Genomic DNA, 20089 nt, shown 5'->3' on the forward strand with positions numbered 1-20089 from the left:
TTAATAAATTATTTAGTTATTTAAAAAAAATAACATCAGCAAAGGCTCAATGCCAATCACCTAGCTACAGTTGAAATATTTGTCCCATTTAACGCCGGATATAACTACCTACCCAACTTCTAATAAAGTTGCATTTTGTATTGTATATTTATTCAGAAACAAATTACATTGTGTTTGAATTTTAACTTAAATATAATAACATAAAATTTAATGTTCATAACAATCAAATATAATTAAGACATAATATTAATTAACAAGAAAAAATTTACAATTTACAATTTAATCACAATAATGTATCTACCTATTGCAAATATCAACTATTTAATCGAAGTACTCAATAAGAAATCAAAGCAACACTTTTCTAGCGAGAACCGGAAGAGAATGACAACGATACATTGTCAGCGGCTGACACAAGAACTCGTTATTAACATTTAGCAGTTTTTTCACCTTGTACAGTTTCATGTTGAATATGCTCTGCTCACATAATAGTACAGTACAATGGTAGACAGTGAATGTTCTGCAGTTTTAATTAATTAACACTCGACGGAAAAAGAGGGGTGTTGAAGTATTTTTGTTTTGTTTTTAAGGTTATTGGTAATGACTGTTACTCCAAGTGTTCTTTGCCGTATTTTATCAAAATCGGTTTTGCCATTCAAAAGTTATGTGACTTTTAGTGATGAATTTAACCTACCTATATATGACCGTAGAAAAACAAAACGAAAATCAGTTCAGTAGAGAGCTACGCTACCAGACAGATGCACACACACAGATACACAGGCATAGTAAACTCCCCTTTTTCCGTGTCGGGGGTTAAAACAGCAAAGTTAGTTTACCTCCACGTTTCTCTACTGTTTCACACTGTACCAGCTATGATAGCTGACGGATGGGAGACAGTCTAACATCTGAACAATACCGTGAGATTTCCGTAACTTATCCACTGTTTTTGTCTAACTATGCACTTAAGAACCGTTATATTCTGATAGCAGCTAATAGCACTTTAATGTTTGGAGGTTCTAATATCGTTTTGGGTGGTTAACTCCCAAGCGTGGAAGTACTTTGTAGGTACGATCTCATCAGTTAAGTATGTTAAAATGTGTAAATAGAGCGTCTAGAATGTGTTGGTTCAATGTTTCTTCCATTCGTCAATGCTGTAAGAGTAAAAGCATGGTTTACTAGCTATAATATATAACCAACGATAAAAAACCCCGACATACAAGACAAAAAGTCGCATAACTTTTTGTAAGTATAGTAGTACCACTCGGTTGAACATTAAATTAGCTATGAACAAAAAAAATACAAATTGCCCTAAATACTAGTCTAGCTCCTGTATTAGTCACCGACATTATAACAGGAACATTTTACTGACTTCCGACCCTACGAGCATTTTATGACAATAATGCCTAGCCTGCCTAGTCTGCCTAGTTTGGGGTCGGATGGCCGTGTGTGTGAGATGTCCCCACATATTATAATACATATCAGAACCGTTTTTGCGATAGTTCACCCGCGTAGTTATGAGAAATATTACACAATACTCTATCTGATCTCCCTTAGAAACGGTAATCTTAATCAAAGTGCTATCAGGGATAGAATAGGCTATTGTGTAAGTCTGGTTCACGTCTAATTAGACATATGAGACCTATCTCCCCTATGTCTGACTTAGATGGCCTCGACTGCTGCTATAATAATATACTTGCGAGCAATGAAAAAGTTCCATTGATAATAGCAATAGAAAAAGCTACCTTAATGACTGTGCAATATTGAAGTGAAATTTATACATTTAACAGCGCATCAGAATATTCGCAACTAAGGGCTGATTTTTCAATGGTCAGATAAGGGTTATCTGAGGAATAATTCTGATGCTGTCGCATCTGAATGTTTGTATTACACAGTGAAAGCAACAAATGTATTCCTCAGATAAGGTTTATCTGACCATTCAGCCCTAAAAAGTAAATACTGTGTTCAAATTTAAAATAAAACGTTTATTAAAAGTCGAACTTTTTCATTGCTCTTTAGTAGTGGTCAAAATTCAAATTAAAGGTATAACAAATTTGTCATAGCTAGTGAATGTATAGTACATCATGACAATAAGATAAATGTAACAGTAGCAGTAACGGATACATGGGTAATCCAATACAGATATGATTACAGAGTATAGGTAAAGGTAGGCACTTATGTAAGAGTTAGCAATTATTACGGAAGAGTTTATCTATCTATTGTTTAACACAATCTTCATAAAAATAACGGTAAGAATAAAAGAATTTCGTAATTTTAGCTACCGCCACCATGATAATCTATAATTATACATATTATTGTAATTTAATTGTAACTGAAAAAAGTTACTGCTAAACCCGAATTCATAAAGCTTTTTGTCAATTTAAAATAGGTTTACAAATGACGTTGTGATCGAATTTCAATTTTGACTTTTTCTGTACTACCACAAAAAAAATTAGACACTGTTTAACAAGTGTTTAAAACAAAATTTGACAGATTTTGTAGGCGTTTGGCAGCGCTAAACACCTGTTAAATACTGTCTAAGTTTTTGTGGTAAGGCCTTTTATTTTTATCTTATTTATATCTTATCATTATTATTAGTTACATACAGTCATACAAACACATAAGTAAATTATAAAATCGTCATAGTAAATTTGCATTTAATTATCTTCTTCTCATTTTTCTTCTTTGATTGTTGTCCCCCGTAGAAACTGGTAACCCTGAGCTAAGGCATCAGGAAATTCACGGGTATTTCTTATAACTCCTGTGAATTCTCCCAGTGCCAAGGGACAGGGTTGCCACTCTTCATCTTCAGGTTTCTCTCTCTTTCTCTCCTGGTTTTTCTTTGGAGCTTGCAGTATTTTCACAATTTTGTTGAATTAAGACATATAAATATAACTAAAATAGGTGCTCTAAAAAGTATAAATCATTAAAAAAATAGCAGCACTACAGGGTATTATTATTGAGTGTAGATAAAATCAAATGCTCTATTGATTAAATATGTTTTATGTCACCTGCCACGCATCAGTGGATCTTTTAAATTACTTTAACTATTTGCGCTAAGAGGGTTTAGGCGATTCTCACACTGCCCCGCATGATGCAGCGTAGCGCGTGGATGCGTGTTCTACCGTTGCTTGTAAGTATCTCCGTTTGTATGGAAAACACGCACAGTCTAACACACAGAAAATGCATGCACGCGCGTTCATGCGGATCACGCGCATACACGCGGAGAAACATGCACCCCCGCGCGTAGGTGCGGGGCGAGACGCAAGGTATGGCACACCGAATCCCGCAGTGCCGCGCGTGATTTTGAATGGGCGTGACGTGTGTGTTTGAAAATGGATCTCGATATCGATCGATTTATTATTTAGGTCCCAATAATTTTGAACAAATGACCCATTTAAAGATCTTGTTTGTAAATAAGGTTGTACCCAGTATCTTCTATAGGCACGATTTCTTTTAATTCGACCGTACAAAAACCAAACAGTTAGTATAATGGCAGCGTCCTGAATGAGTTCCACACTATTAACCATTTTTATCAAAACTATCGTGATGCTCAGTACTGCACGACCACCACAGAGAACGGCGAATAAATGAGAGCCGCCGTGCGTAAATCTACAAAACGCACCTACACGCGTGAGTGCGCAAAAAACCCGCACGATGATGCAGATCTGCACTCCCGCAGGAACGCGCGCAGGTGCGTCGACACGCAATATGCAGCATGATGCGGGGCAGTGTGAAGATCGCCTTAGTGCCAATTTCTCCATGATCGGTTAGAGCATAACCAGGTATTAATGGTTGACTTTTGACACATCTGTGAAGAATTTACTATGGAGATGACGTATAATTCACGAACCAACCCTGGTTGGTTAGATAATCAACTATGGAGAAATCGGCACTAAGTCTCATCACGCATATCTCTTTTGCTGTCTGTACATTAACAGCTTAAACTAGAAACAGTTTAGCCACCGCCCGGCTGTCGTTGCCATGACTGGCTAATTCCGATGCTATGAAACTGTAGAGGTGTAAAGAGACCGTTACGTTATACCACGGTCATTCGGAGCTAAATCGCAAGTAGCTGCAATACCAGTTACCTACTAGCCATACGGTACAACGGACCTACTCTGGTTTTGCGACAATCTTAACAAAACTTAAAGATTCATTTGACATATGACTGACGACAAAAAAATTAGGAAACAATACAGATCAAAGAATAACATAAAAAAATGCTTTCAAAGTTAAAGATAAAGAAATATTTAATTAGGCTGTTTTAATAGCATGCGGATTTTATCACGAACGCGCGGTGTCCGCCATTTTCCCGCGACTCGCGTGCATATTGGTAATTCGTATTCTGTCATACGTATGACCGCGCCAATCCCGCATGCGTGATAAAACCCGCACGCTGTTAAATACAGCCTTATCACACTGACAACAACAAAAATACAGGAAGCAACAATACAGAACAAAGAATAACATAAAAGGTTAGGTTTAGGTTTAAACGTTTATTCTCATAAGAACATAATATACATTTGTTCACTTAAAATGAGATGTTAATTAATTAACTTAAGTATCTATGTTAGTCCTTAACTAATAATATTTACATTTTTTGCGCATGCAAGTTGTTGAAAGTTATACAATAGTTGTAGTTATAGTTAAATATTTTTGTATTATATTGTGTAGGTTACGTGGCTAAACAAATAATAAGTACTTAGCAGCTATATTACTATTTTATAACAGTGACATTTTTATAAATATAACCCTTTAGCAATTTTTTAAATATAAATGGCGATTTTACATTTTTGATGTCTTTAGGTAATTTGTTGTATAGCTGTGCTCCCTCATAAGCTATACTTTTCTTGCCATACAAAGTCCGGTGGGAGATTAACTTTAAATTATTTGCATTTCTTGTGTTGTATTTTTGTTGTTTTTTAGTGAAAGATAGTTGTGAATGTGTAGTTTTATTAAGTACTTTATGAATGAAAATGCATGTTTTAAAAGTGTATAGTTGATTAATGTGCATCAATTTAGTTTTTTCGTAGATAATTTGTGTTGCTTCTAAATAATCAAAATTGAACAAAGTTTTGACAAGTTTGTTTTGAGCAATTTGTATTTGTTTAAGATTCGTTCTGGCAGCTGCTCCCCAAATTTCTATCAGGTATTCTAAGTGAGGTTTAACCAAAGAATTGTAGATTGTGTACCGGACACTAGTTGGTAAACACCCCACAATTCCTCGTATAGCCCCTCTTACTGAAGACAGTTTCGTTTTTATTCGGTCTAGATGAGGTTTCCATGTTAGTTTAGGATCTAGAATTAGACCCAAATATTTTTCCTGGTTGGATTTAGTAATGGTTTCCCCGTTGATGGTTAATGGTTCATGATCTGGAATTTTCTTATTTTTGGCTGAGAATATCATATAATTCGTTTTGGAGGTATTCACAGTTAGAAGGTTGCACTGAAACCATATGGAAAGTTTATCTAAGTCTTCCTGAGCCTCTTTGATAATACTGTCAATAGAACTGCCGAAATAAAAAAGACATGTGTCATCAGCATATAGATAAGTTTGTCCTGTAAGCCCAATATCCTTTATGTTATTTATGTAAATAAGGAAAAGTAAAGGTCCCAAAATGGATCCTTGTGGCACTCCACACTTGATGAGTTGAGCATTACTTTCAAAGTTGTCGATCTTAACTATTTGATACCTATTAGTAAGATATGATTGGAACATCTCATAGGCTGTACCAGTGACACCAATACCTTTTAGTTATTGGTTAAAGGTTGCTGTCCAGAGCGTCGAAAAGACACCAGCTCAGCACGCGGCGTGCTTTGGGAGAGGCCTACGTCCAGTAGTGGACAAATATATGCTGATGATAAATTATAAGTACTTATTTCGTAGATCATAGTAGATAAGACTATTTTTTTTTCATGAGAAGACTAAGCAGTCATTTAGCAAAATTAGCAATTAGACACCGTTTTGTCATAAAGTTAGAGTAGACCATCCAATAGTCACGATACAACGTAGCTGTACTCTTTATAGCTAACTTTAGAGGCGGAAATGGGCGCATTACCGCCAATATGGAAAATTTTCATAACTGACATTTAAGTCCAGAGTATGCCTCTGGATTCTTAGATTAACAATATATGAAAAAGACGGAGTGTCAGTGCAAAAGCTTTTTTCCGATAAATAATACCCCACTTCTACCATTGAGATCTTATTTTTTTTGAATTACCTAGTACGGTTAGATGATTTGTAACTTTATACATTTGTACAAGTTGTCATTACTTTGAACTTAGATCTTACAGTAAACGCGGAGAGTTTTTTTGCTTTGTTTATGTATGTGACACAACATCTTTTCGCATATTGTTAACTAACTGTTCCCGCGAGCTTTGCTTCGCCTTAAAAAGTTTTCCCGTGGGAATTCCGGGATAAAAAGTAGCCTTTGTTCTTTCCCAGGGTCTATACCATATGTGTACCAAATTTCATTCAAATCTGTTCAGTGATTTTGGCGTGAAAGAATAACAGACAGACATAGTTACTTTCGCATTTTATAATATTAGTTAGGATTAATCGAATCGAATCGGATGTATAAAATCGAAAGGAACATGCTCCAGTTATTCTGATAAATCCCATCCGCTAACCACAAACTGTAAGGGGTTTTTATTTCAAAACCATTGAAGCTTGAATATCATTCTTAAAAAGTTTATTATGAACCAGTCCCGTTAGAAAATAGTTTACTTACTTATTACTTACCTACTTTAGCAAATTGTCAAAAGAACTTAAGTACCTAAGTATTATATTTTTTTTGTTGGTCAATGTTAATTATTGTGGAATAATTTAAGTAAGTAAGTAAGTATATAAGATAACGTATATGTGTATCTGCCTATAGCATCGTAGATTCCAAACGGCTGAACCGATTTTCGTTTTGTTTTTTTAAGGTCGTAGGTAGGTAATGTTACGCTGACTTTTCTTAACCATGTCTCATGAAAATCAGTAATCAGTACAACATTTATACGTCATTTTTAAATGTCATATAAATTTAATTTATATGACGTTTAAAAATCATTTTTAGATACGGTTTTAAACGTTGGTTGGGACATATTAATACCTAGGTACTTATAATGCACAATTTAAATTTAAATTTGCATTAAGATCTTGCTTAATAAACATACCTTCATACGTGTGTCTTGTGCTGAAGAATCTTCAGTGATAATGTATTCTCATCTGTAACAACAAAATACTGTAATTAGTTTAAAGATGGTTTAAAGTAAATAGAAGGCCTAGAAAGGTCAAAAAAGTTTTGGAAATTTTATCCAACTGAAATCCATAGAGCATAGACTTAACAACAGCTACATAACACATATTACACTTGCGAGCAATGAAAAAGTTCCACAGCACCGAAATTACTCCTAAAGAGTAATTTTGGTGTCGACATTTTGTAACTGGAACTTTTTCATTGCTTGTGACTCTCACAAAAAAAAAAAACACGCACTCACGCCTTGTACTAATGTACTCCCTTGCGGGGTAGGCAGAGGTGCATTGCTGCACCCACTTTTCGCCAATGTAATAGGGGGCGGGCCTATTGCCATTTTACGGGCACATCCAAGACCCAAGAACAAATATCTGTGTTTAAACAAATATCTGCCCCAGCCGGGAATCGAACCCGGGACCATCGGCTCAGTAGTCAGGGTCACTAACCACTACGCCATTCGGTCGTCATATGAAACGGCAATGGCAGGTGGAACTTTTTCATTGCTCGCGAGTGTTATATGGTAAATACCAAACACCCATGTTCTGAAATTGCCTTGTTAACACATTTATAAGTAACACACATTTGTACTGTATTTTAATGCACATTAAATACTTTTGCATAATTCATGATGTTAAAACTTATACGGTTATTAACGTCTAACTAAACGAATGCATTTGCAATAATTAATATGATTTATATCTATTCAAGTTTTGAGCTAAAATATTCAGTACTCATGCTAAAATATTGCATTTTATTAGTGAAACAGTTGAAGTTAGTCAAGTAGTCGAAGTATCTGATATACTGTTTTTTTCGTGCTTAGAGACTTTACGGAATTTTGTTTTTGTATGTGTATTTGTATGTGACACACCATGTTGTATTGATATGTATTGATAATATAAGGTTAACATAAAATAACATAAAAGTAGGTAAGAGTTTGATAACAGGGAAAGTAACGACACTTTTTTACATTTCTAAAAAAGGTATGAAGTAAGTAACTATATAGTTACTATTTTTTACTACGAGATAAGAACAGTAACTACTACTAATACCTATAGATCAGGGGGACACTCTCTAAATTTTAATTGACTAACGAACGAACCAGAATTGTCACGCAATCGATACCTTTAATTCAATGGGATAGAGCCGTAGTTAGCACAGCAGTTTTTAACCGACTTCGAAAAAAGGAGGAGGCTCACAATTCATGTGTAAGTATTGTGTTGTTCCTATACATATAAGCTTTGGAGCGTAGCGCTAACCATGACCCTATTGCGTTGTTTTAAGCGTTCCGATTGCATGACCGCTCTCGTTCGTTCGTTCGACTTTGGTAGTAACCCCCCAGTACGTAGGTACCTTCATATTCAAAAGTGTTTTATTGTGAAAACCTTTTACCGACCGATAACACTAGCACCCTAATAGCTCCAAACTAAACGCACACTACTAAACTGGACGTTATGGCGCTACGTAATACAGTTTAATATTTAATGGCACGTCAGTTCGTGGAATGCTGGCTATGTTGTTGGTTCTGTTGCCATGGCAACGAGGGTGGTGACCTAGGTAGGTACAGTTATAAAAACAACGCTTTTCCAGGTATATTTTAATTTCGCTGATGGAAATGGAAATGTTTTTGTGTATTTGAAGAGGTTTGAAAAAACATGGTGTGATTTTTTACTAAGCGTTTTACTCATAATAATATATTAATAATTTTTTATAAAATGCTTTGAGAAGTAACAAAGAAACTTAACAACTTCTGTGCATAGAGATTTTGTATTAATTTGTCCCGCTAGACTGACGACCTAGACAGGTAGCCGGTGCTTGGGTGAGGAAGGTTAAAGACAGAGTGTTATAGTGCTCCTTGGCAGAAGAATGTCTATTTAAGCCTAATAATAAAGTTTTCAGTTATTAATACTCTGATGCGCTGTTAAATTTACTTCAATATTGCAGATGGCGTCATTAAGCTAGGTTTTTTTCGTTTAGGAGTGATTTGGTGCTTTGTCACTGGAACCTTTTCATTGCTCGTGATGGCAATGACATTGGCATCAAGTAACAAATGTAATATTGATCGATTTTTTAAATTAGTTTTATATGTATAAGTAAGTAAATTACAAACAAACTGTAGATATTTAAAGGGAGTACAAAAAACTTAATTAGAATTCTTAAAAGTAAAATCAAAGGCCTTCTAATATAGAAAAGCAAGTCATTAAAACACCCATTAATCACTCCCCCCAAAATACATAACACCCACCCACCCTGTTATAAATATATTTCTAAAGCATAGAAATACTAGATGTTCTAAAGAAAACATCCATTAGTGCTACCTGGCCAAGTTAAAAATATCCTAGCAAAGCTGAAGCTTTCACATTTTTGAGGCCATCACAATTCGGTCGGATTACACCCTTCGTGATAACTACATGGTGGTGTAAAAATCACGAGGCATAGGGTGTAAGCCCCCCACCTAACTATACAATTATTGTTCCCTACACCCTACTAATATAGACAGGTTGACCTCCCAAAATCCTATAAAGTCACTACGCCATTTGGTAAAAGGATTCGTCAAAGTAGGTCGGTTTAGGGTTCCGTTATGGCCCCTAAAACGATAAGGATGGCAACTATGCTCTAAGGATGGAAAGGTTCCGTGAATTAGGGTTGATAAAGGGACTATGTATGATACGTATTACTTAATGTATATTAAGTATGTTTACCCCCGTACATGTCTTATTACGTAAACACTATGATTAGAAACAAAATATACCTTACTAACTTTAATTCCTAACTCTGTTTTGCGATTTTCATTATTTTCGATTACGCTTGTTGCCTTTTTCCTATTAATAAAGCTGGTGAAATAAATATAAGCTGGTGTAAGTTTTTCATGTGTTTTGGAAGGATTAAAATGTCTTTAAAACTACACTGGGCATATAAAATGTATGCATCATTGCCATCATTGGCTGAGCTCACATATTCGTGTGGGAGTACCAATAAATTAATGTCTCGTTCGTTTTTATGACAAAATGCATTAGGTATAATCGTTTTCAATCTGACCCTTATTATACATAAGCATTTAAGATTGGCAAAAAATATGATTCAAGTACCTAATGTTTCGTATACCTATAGAAACCTGTTCATTGATCTTTTGACTTGCAGGTCTCCTGCTTTGTTACTATCTAATTAAATGTAAAACTAGATTTTGCGACAGCCACTTTAAAACTTTTATTAAAGTAGTTACAGTAGCATAAGGATATACAGGGTGTTACAAAAAGGGTATACTAAGCCTAAACCTACATGTGCAGCATGGTATATCAGCAAGCAAGGGTAGGTAATGTACGCTTGTAGCTACAACACTCAGTAAAAAAGCTTATTATAAAATTTATCATTAATTAAACGACAGTAATGCATAGTCATGTTAGTTAGTCACCCTCAACCTCATAATAAGTACCTACAAACTATATAAAAAACCGTTAGTATTTCCCACAAGTGGCGTGCTCGCCACCCTTGCAATAATGTTAATTAAAACTGAAAAAAAAACATTAAAAAACACTTCAATATCACGTGACTAAAGCTTATCGCTCTATCAAGCAGGGTTTACAAAACCTACGGGGGTTCCCCCTACAGGGGAGGGGAGCTACTATAAACTCTCGAACAAAAAAAAGTGGTGTTATAAGAATTGTGAAACATTTTATGTATGTATGTGTGTTTGTCTATTTTTATAATACATTTATTTGTTTAAATTATATGAACATCTCAAGCCATCTACAGACCCCCAAGTTTAAAAACCGCATTTTATATTTAGAGGAGTTTTACAAATGGCAGCTTCGACTTTTTATGTCAGTCAAGAAGACTAAATTCGTATCGATAAAAAGACAATTATTAACATAGACGATTATTTATAGACCATAATAACACTGACCTACAGAAATGTTTAGTAGCTCCTAAATCATTCCAAGAAATTGACTCAAATGTTGATTAGTTTACACATGCCGACGCGCGTGGGTAGATGTGATTATGCCTTCACTATACAGGGTGTTGCAAAATTGGTATACTAAGCCGAAACCTACATGTGCAGCATGGTATATCTAAACCCGAAACTGAAATCAGAATTTGGAAATTCGCGAAAAAATAAATATTTTCCATAGTAAAAAGTCACGTGACCAACAAAGTTTCTATGGAAAGTGAATTTTTTTTTCGCGAATTTTCAAATTCTGTTTTCAGTTTCGGGCTTAGATATACCATGCTGCACATGTAGGTTTCGGCTTAGTATACCCTTTTTGCAACACCCTGTATACTTAAGTTGTGTTCATTATTCTTCATCTTGAGTTTGACTTTTGATGATGCGTAATAATTTATTCCGCTGTAGATGTTTTCAAGCTGCCTGAAGGCCTCTGACTAGGCTTAACGGCTGCTGCCGAAACAGCAACCGGGACCCACGGCTTAACGTGCCGTCCGTAGCACGGAAGTGCCTAGAAAACAATCACTTGAAAGCGGTCACGCATCCAAGGAGTGACCGTGTCATGTGTAGCTAAACTTCTATGATCAGTTACGATCACTGAAGCTAGTTCGACTACGGCCAATTCTCGTATGCTTAATTAATCATAATAATACAATGGTATACAGAGCTGCTTATAAAATTGAATGTACATACATATATATTGATTGACGAAATTTTCATGACGTTCCGTTTTCGCCGCATTGTATAAATCAGCTAGATAGGTGGGAGTGCCAGATTGTATCGCGTCATTGGTGCATGTATTGTATTGCAGTGCAACCAAATCACTCAAACTATCACGCGATTTTCAGCATACTGAACAAAATATAATCAAGTTTGATTTTTTTTATTTTACCTTCTTTTTACCTACTTTAATGTTGTGTTTACCTGAGTATTTTTTTCAGTAAAATAATTATAAGCTAAGTAAGCTACTCTAACTTTACCGACAGAGAACTAAAGTCACCGACATAGCTCACTGAGTTAGTAAGCAGTGAGTTAGTGGCAGTGGGCTGGTCACATCTGTCGAAAAACCGATGACCGATGGGGTAAACGTGTTCTGGAGTGGAGACCACGAACAGGCAAACGCAGCGTGGGACGCCCTCCTGCTAGATGGGGTGACGACTGGCGAAAGGTGGCTGGTTATGATTGGATGCGGAAAGCTAAAGATCGCATCCAGTGGCGTGCTTTGGGAGAGGCCTACGTCTAGCAGTGGACTGCTATAGGCTGATGATGATGATGAAGCCACTCTTGGCTTTCAATTTAGGAAGATTCCTAAGAATCATGATATATAATCATGATACATAAAATGAGTATTTTTTCTCACTCCACAAGGTTTAATTAATGTATATCTTTATGTCAAGTTCGGGTGAAATGAGGAAAAAACAACTAAAATAAGCAATCTAAGGCTAAGTCATAAATGTGGTGTGAATGTGGTGCTTGCAAAAAAATTCACTGGTCAAACTTTTCAACTTTCCCCAAGATAAGAGAATAACTATAATGTAATGAGAATAATGTCAATAATGTGCATAATGATATGATCCAAAATAGAATCAAACATGGAAAAATAAGAATTAGGTATATTAATTTTATTCGTCACCGGCTTCTTTCAATTTATATATGTATATTTCTCGCTCGAATATTAAATTAAATCATTTTCTATTTCAACCAAATTTAATTACTTATAATCAGCAACATTCAACAAAAGTGAGGTTATCTTCCGGCTGACCGTGAAGTCATAATTGCAGTCCACTTGGACATAATTATGTGCTGATCACTCGATGCAGCCGTCTACACACACACACACACACACACACACACACACACACACACACACACACTTTTTGGGAAGCAACCTATACCTACATATTTCTCAAAGACACAGCATACTAATTAGATGCCAATTCGGCCACCAAATTTTATTGAATTTAGCGCAGACTAACAATGAGTAGTAAAAAAACGCAGCTAGGTCTGTAGCGAAGATCTTGTCATACCTATTTGTACAGAGTTTAGGAAAAACATATTATTACCTATACATATAACCTACTTACCATAATGTCAATCACTTATAAAAAATCACCCTGTAAAAATAAAGCTGCTCTGAAGTTGATAATGACCAGCATAAGCTACCTTAAGTTTTAATTTAAACATAATACCGAATCGTAGATAATTATAGCAACAGTAAGGCAGTACCGGTTAATTGTAGGTTTATCTATATTTAATGGAAGGATATTTTCGTAAAGCAATCACTCATTCAATTTTCGTTAATGTCGCTGATATTATTATCTTCGTGGACTTAAGTACAATCCTTTTGGTGAAATTAAGTTGACTTAATTGTAGGCAAGGCAACTATGTAAAATACTTAAGACTTCAGAACCCTTTACCGATATGAGGGGTGGTTGTCACATTATAAGTACAATAATATTACAAAAAAACTGAAATAACGTATGGCCGACCGAATGGCGTAGTGGTTAGTGACCCTGACTACTGAGCCGAAGGTCCCGGGTTCGATTCCCAGCTGGGGCAGATATTTGTTTAAAGACAGATATTTGTTCTCGGGTCTTGGATTTGCCCGTAAAATGGCAATAGGCCCGCCCCCTATTATATTGGGACTAACATAACACTCTGGCGAAAAGTGGGTGCAGCAATGTACCTCTGCCTATCCCGCAAGGGAGAGTACATTAATACAAGGTGTGAGTGTATGTTTTTTTTTTAAGTAACTTAAAATATTGTCAAGTGTAGGTACTGGGCCGGAGAGGAAGACTTAAGATGGCCAGTAACAGCTGCATATAAAATATAAATATAATGCATATGCTTCATATTTATCATAATAACATGAGACACATATTAATTCAGATGAAGTAGGGTCTTCTCTTATTACGGAAGCTAGAATTAGATCAAATAAATTGAAGATTTTATGCTTATTAAAGGCAGGTGGTCTGCTTCCGGACACCCTGTACATAAACCTTCGCGTCCTAGGCTAAATTACATAACATCTAGAGACTGACCTATTAAATCTTTATTTCTTGTTCTCAACTTAAGGAGAAGCTTGACTAAAGGGGCCGTCCATTAATCACGTGAGGTCGTTTTTCTCATTTTTTGACCCCCCCCCTCCCCCCCGGTGATATTTGGTGAGGTTTGGGACCAACCCCCCCTCCCCCTCCCTGGATCACGTGTATTTTTTTGAAAGTCTATGTAAAGGCTATTTTTGACTAAAATAATATAGGTCATACTACAAATCGTTAAAATTTTTGCGCCGTTCAAAATTTCGGTTAAGTATTTATTTGCGCTTTGTGACAAAAAATTAATACACGTGATGTCTAATGAGACCCCCCCTCCCCCCTCGTGATTTTTCGTGAGGTTTTCCATACCCCCTCCCCCCCCCCCCCCTTTGAGCCTCACGTGATTAATGGACAGCCCCAAATACTATTGGCTACAGAACTAGATCCAGAAAATCGCTAGTAACTAGGTACTGATTTTATTTTTGAATTTTGTTGATGGTAATACAGTACCTATAAATAAAGTCATTTATGACGTCATCCATACTTAACTGTATTGTGTGAGTGTACGTCAGTAATGGTGGGAAAATCCTAACAATACATCGTTATTTCATTGCCTTGACTGTAAAATGGCCTGTGTTAATATATCGCTGCTCGCTAAAAATAAAAAAAATCCTTATTGGTTACTAAAGTTAACGGTTCTTACGCGTTTCTTAAAACATACGCCCTTTTTCATTTAGTTTGAAAATTTCATATTACTTAGTAATACACATCCTACAATTAATACTACCAGATTAAAGCATCTAGCATGTTTTATCATCGCAAACTAAACAAATATGATATATAATAGTTGGAACTATAGTTTCTAATGTTTTTTTTTGACGTGTAATGTAAATACTTACTAATAAATATGTTTCAATGTTTCAAAAGGTCTTCCCCTTAAATCAAGTACAAACCGCGGGCATTACTGAGTCTGCCAGTTATAATTAAGCGTGCTTTATTATCATCGACACTTTTAACTTAACTATCGGATACAGATATCAGCAGTGTGCGCTGCCCCTTAATTATACGGTAAGCGAACTGTGCGTGCACTCTTGAATGATATAAGTAGTGCTTCGCCTTAAGTGCCAATGAGATTTTGATTGCAGAGGTTTTTAAATACGATTCGTAGGTACTCTGAATATGTACATGTTTTTTTAAACTATCAATCCAATATTTAATTATTGTACTGATTTTCTTTTTAGACTATTCTAACATTGCGTGATAAACAGCTGTTAGATACTAACGGCCTTACCACAAAAACTTAAACAGTATCTTACAGATGTTTACCGCTGTCAAACGCCTACAAAATCTGTCAAATTTCGTTTTAAACACTATTTAAACAGTGTTTAAAGTTTTTTGTGGTAGCACAGTAACAAACTAAAAAACTTTGAATTGTTCCTGGTCCCATAATAAAAGTTGCTGAGTGTGTCAGGTGCATTGACCTGACTTCGCGAAGCTCATTTATGAAATTCTATCTTACCATAGATGTTTGATTTTTTCAATAAGTATACAAAATAAACTTTGATTACAAACATGGCAAGATGAACATTCGTGATGTGACCATACAACATACAACACAAGTAATAACATTTAATAATAATACCTGATGAACTTATCAACTGCACAGTAATTATTTAAAAATTCAGTTAATAATAGTCCCCATTTCCTACTAATTGGAGATGGCTATACATTTTTAATGAAAACACAGCATCTGCCGATGAAAGTCACACAAAGAGAGTACGTTCAAATGTTACTGAAGGGTTACTTTAGCTTTACAAAAAACGAAGTAGTCGAGCTAGCTTCAGCGATCGTAACTCATTAAAGTCCACACATGGCACGGTCACTATGATGAGTGGTGACCGATTTCATTGGTGGTTTTTTGAACTGTGGGTGTTTCGACCTGTTCGTGGTCCCGGTTGCTGTTTCGGCAGCAGTCGTTAAGCCTAGTCAGAGGCCTTCGAACAGCTGTCGGGTAGACGACCTACCCGGAAACTCTCATAGCACAAGCTTGCTTGTGCTGGGGTCCACCAACCCGCACTACGCCCGCCTGGTGGACTTAGGCCTAAAACCCGTCCTTGGAAGGTGACTCGTTTCCAATTAGATGCCAATTCGGCCACCAAATTTTATTGAATTTAGCGCAGACTAACAATGAGTAGTAAAAAAACGCAGCTAGGTCTGTAGCGAAGATCTTGTCATACCTATTTGTACAGAGTTTAGGAAAAACATATTATTACCTATACATATAACCTACTTACCATAATGTCAATCACTTATAAAAAATCACCCTGTAAAAATAAAGCTGCTCTGAAGTTGATAATGACCAGCATAAGCTACCTTAAGTTTTAATTTAAACATAATACCGAATCGTAGATAATTATAGCAACAGTAAGGCAGTACCGGTTAATTGTAGGTTTATCTATATTTAATGGAAGGATATTTTCGTAAAGCAATCACTCATTCAATTTTCGTTAATGTCGCTGATATTATTATCTTCGTGGACTTAAGTACAATCCTTTTGGTGAAATTAAGTTGACTTAATTGTAGGCAAGGCAACTATGTAAAATACTTAAGACTTCAGAACCCTTTACCGATATGAGGGGTGGTTGTCACATTATAAGTACAATAATATTACAAAAAAACTGAAATAACGTATGGCCGACCGAATGGCGTAGTGGTTAGTGACCCTGACTACTGAGCCGAAGGTCCCGGGTTCGATTCCCAGCTGGGGCAGATATTTGTTTAAAGACAGATATTTGTTCTCGGGTCTTGGATTTGCCCGTAAAATGGCAATAGGCCCGCCCCCTATTATATTGGGACTAACATAACACTCTGGCGAAAAGTGGGTGCAGCAATGTACCTCTGCCTATCCCGCAAGGGAGAGTACATTAATACAAGGTGTGAGTGTATGTTTTTTTTTTAAGTAACTTAAAATATTGTCAAGTGTAGGTACTGGGCCGGAGAGGAAGACTTAAGATGGCCAGTAACAGCTGCATATAAAATATAAATATAATGCATATGCTTCATATTTATCATAATAACATGAGACACATATTAATTCAGATGAAGTAGGGTCTTCTCTTATTACGGAAGCTAGAATTAGATCAAATAAATTGAAGATTTTATGCTTATTAAAGGCAGGTGTTCTGCTTCCGGACACCCTGTACATAAACCTTCGCGTCCTAGGCTAAATTACATAACATCTAGAGACTGACCTATTAAATCTTTATTTCTTGTTCTCAACTTAAGGAGAAGCTTGACTAAAGGGGCCGTCCATTAATCACGTGAGGTCGTTTTTCTCATTTTTTGACCCCCCCCCTCCCCCCCGGTGATATTTGGTGAGGTTTGGGACCAACCCCCCCTCCCCCTCCCTGGATCACGTGTATTTTTTTGAAAGTCTATGTAAAGGCTATTTTTGACTAAAATAATATAGGTCATACTACAAATCGTTAAAATTTTTGCGCCGTTCAAAATTTCGGTTAAGTATTTATTTGCGCTTTGTGACAAAAAATTAATACACGTGATGTCTAATGAGACCCCCCCTCCCCCCTCGTGATTTTTCGTGAGGTTTTCCATACCCCCTCCCCCCCCCCCCCTTTGAGCCTCACGTGATTAATGGACAGCCCCAAATACTATTGGCTACAGAACTAGATCCAGAAAATCGCTAGTAACTAGGTACTGATTTTATTTTTGAATTTTGTTGATGGTAATACAGTACCTATAAATAAAGTCATTTATGACGTCATCCATACTTAACTGTATTGTGTGAGTGTACGTCAGTAATGGTGGGAAAATCCTAACAATACATCGTTATTTCATTGCCTTGACTGTAAAATGGCCTGTGTTAATATATCGCTGCTCGCTAAAAATAAAAAAAATCCTTATTGGTTACTAAAGTTAACGGTTCTTACGCGTTTCTTAAAACATACGCCCTTTTTCATTTAGTTTGAAAATTTCATATTACTTAGTAATACACATCCTACAATTAATACTACCAGATTAAAGCATCTAGCATGTTTTATCATCGCAAACTAAACAAATATGATATATAATAGTTGGAACTATAGTTTCTAATGTTTTTTTTTGACGTGTAATGTAAATACTTACTAATAAATATGTTTCAATGTTTCAAAAGGTCTTCCCCTTAAATCAAGTACAAACCGCGGGCATTACTGAGTCTGCCAGTTATAATTAAGCGTGCTTTATTATCATCGACACTTTTAACTTAACTATCGGATACAGATATCAGCAGTGTGCGCTGCCCCTTAATTATACGGTAAGCGAACTGTGCGTGCACTCTTGAATGATATAAGTAGTGCTTCGCCTTAAGTGCCAATGAGATTTTGATTGCAGAGGTTTTTAAATACGATTCGTAGGTACTCTGAATATGTACATGTAATTTTAAACTATCAATCCAATATTTAATTATTGTACTGATTTTCTTTTTACACTATTCTAACATTGCGAGATAAACAGCTGTTAGATGCTAGCAAACTAAAAAACTTTGAATTGTTCCTGGACCCATAATAAAAGTTGCTGAGTGTGTCAGGTGCATTGACCTGACTTCGGGAAGCTCATTTATGAAATACTATCTTACCATAGATGTTTCATTTTTTCAATAAGTATACAAAATAAAATTTGATAACAAACATGGCAAGATGAACATTCGTGATGTGACCATACAACACAAGTAATAACATTTAATAATAATACCTGATGAACTTATCAACTGCACAGTAATTATTTAAACATTCAGTTAATAATAGTCCCCATTTCCTACTAATTGGAGATGGCTATACATGTTTAATGAAAACACAGCATCTGCCGATGAAAGTCACACAAAGAGCAAGAGTAACAAATGTTACTGAAGGGTTACTTTAGCTTTACAAAAAACGAAGTAGTCGAGCTAGCTTCAGCGATCGTAACTCATTAAAGTCCACACATGGCACGGTCACTATGATGAGTGGTGACCGATTTCATTGGTGGTTTTTTGAACTGTGGGTGTTTCGACCTGTTCGTGGTCCCGGTTGCTGTTTCGGCAGCAGTCGTTAAGCCTAGTCAGAGGTCTTAGAGCAGCTGTGGCTGTTGCCGACCTACCCGAAAACTCTCTCAGCACAAGCTTGCTTGTGTTGGGGTCCACCAAACTGCACTACGCCCGCCTGGTGGACTTAGGCCTAAAACCCTTCCTTGGAAGGTGATTCGTTTCCCAGCAGACTGGATGGGTTGTTATGAAACGAACAAGAACTGTCTTGCAATCGCTACGTTGCAATTGTACGTTGTACAGTCCAACTGAAAAGACTTTATCGTTGTAATTAAAAGTTAGGATCCACTTCCGTTTTCAGGACCTTGTACTGAACCTACCTAGTTTTTATTTTTATTTTTTGTGTAAGTACTTTTTACTTTTTTTCTGTTTGTATTTGGTGTGTGTGTGCAGTGCACTGAATAAACGTTTTCTTTCTTTCTTTCTTTCTTCTTTCAATTGCAACGAGATACAGTCGTGGTTACCGCAGAGCTCCGAAACTCAGTTTTTCTTAAGGTAAAGTAACCATGCTGGTCAGCAGATCACTTGTACAACAGTCACCTGTTTTTTACTAATAACAATGGAATAATAAAACAGGACAACTATTAACCTCCAGGATAAATAAAACTATAATAAGTTTGGCTGGTTTGCAAGTAAGGATCTTTACAATTATTGATTGATCTGTAGAGGCAATCTTTTCAGCTCGGTGTTTGTTACTTACTCGATAAGAAAAAGAAAATAATTTTGGTTTCAGTATCATTAATGCATTATTAGGGTAACGTAACGTACCTTGGGACGCTTGTACCTCGGGACATTGATT

The 20089-nt window shown here is 36.1% G+C and overlaps 1 protein-coding gene across 7 annotated transcripts in view; it reads right to left on the reverse strand.

Annotated features, from left to right (window-relative positions):
- Positions 1–20089, reverse strand: part of LOC105397928 (ras association domain-containing protein 10) — an 88469-nt gene that overhangs the window by 9920 nt on the left and 58460 nt on the right. For all 7 annotated transcript variants that reach the window (XM_048625284.1, XM_048625282.1, XM_038120315.2 and 4 more), the window contains one exon: positions 7159–7210. The gene's annotated coding sequence lies outside the window, so the exon portion shown is untranslated. The remainder of the gene's footprint in view (positions 1–7158; positions 7211–20089) is intronic.

Source organism: Plutella xylostella, chromosome 14, assembly GCF_932276165.1.
Source record: "Plutella xylostella chromosome 14, ilPluXylo3.1, whole genome shotgun sequence".
Taxonomy (NCBI): domain Eukaryota; kingdom Metazoa; phylum Arthropoda; class Insecta; order Lepidoptera; family Plutellidae; genus Plutella; species Plutella xylostella.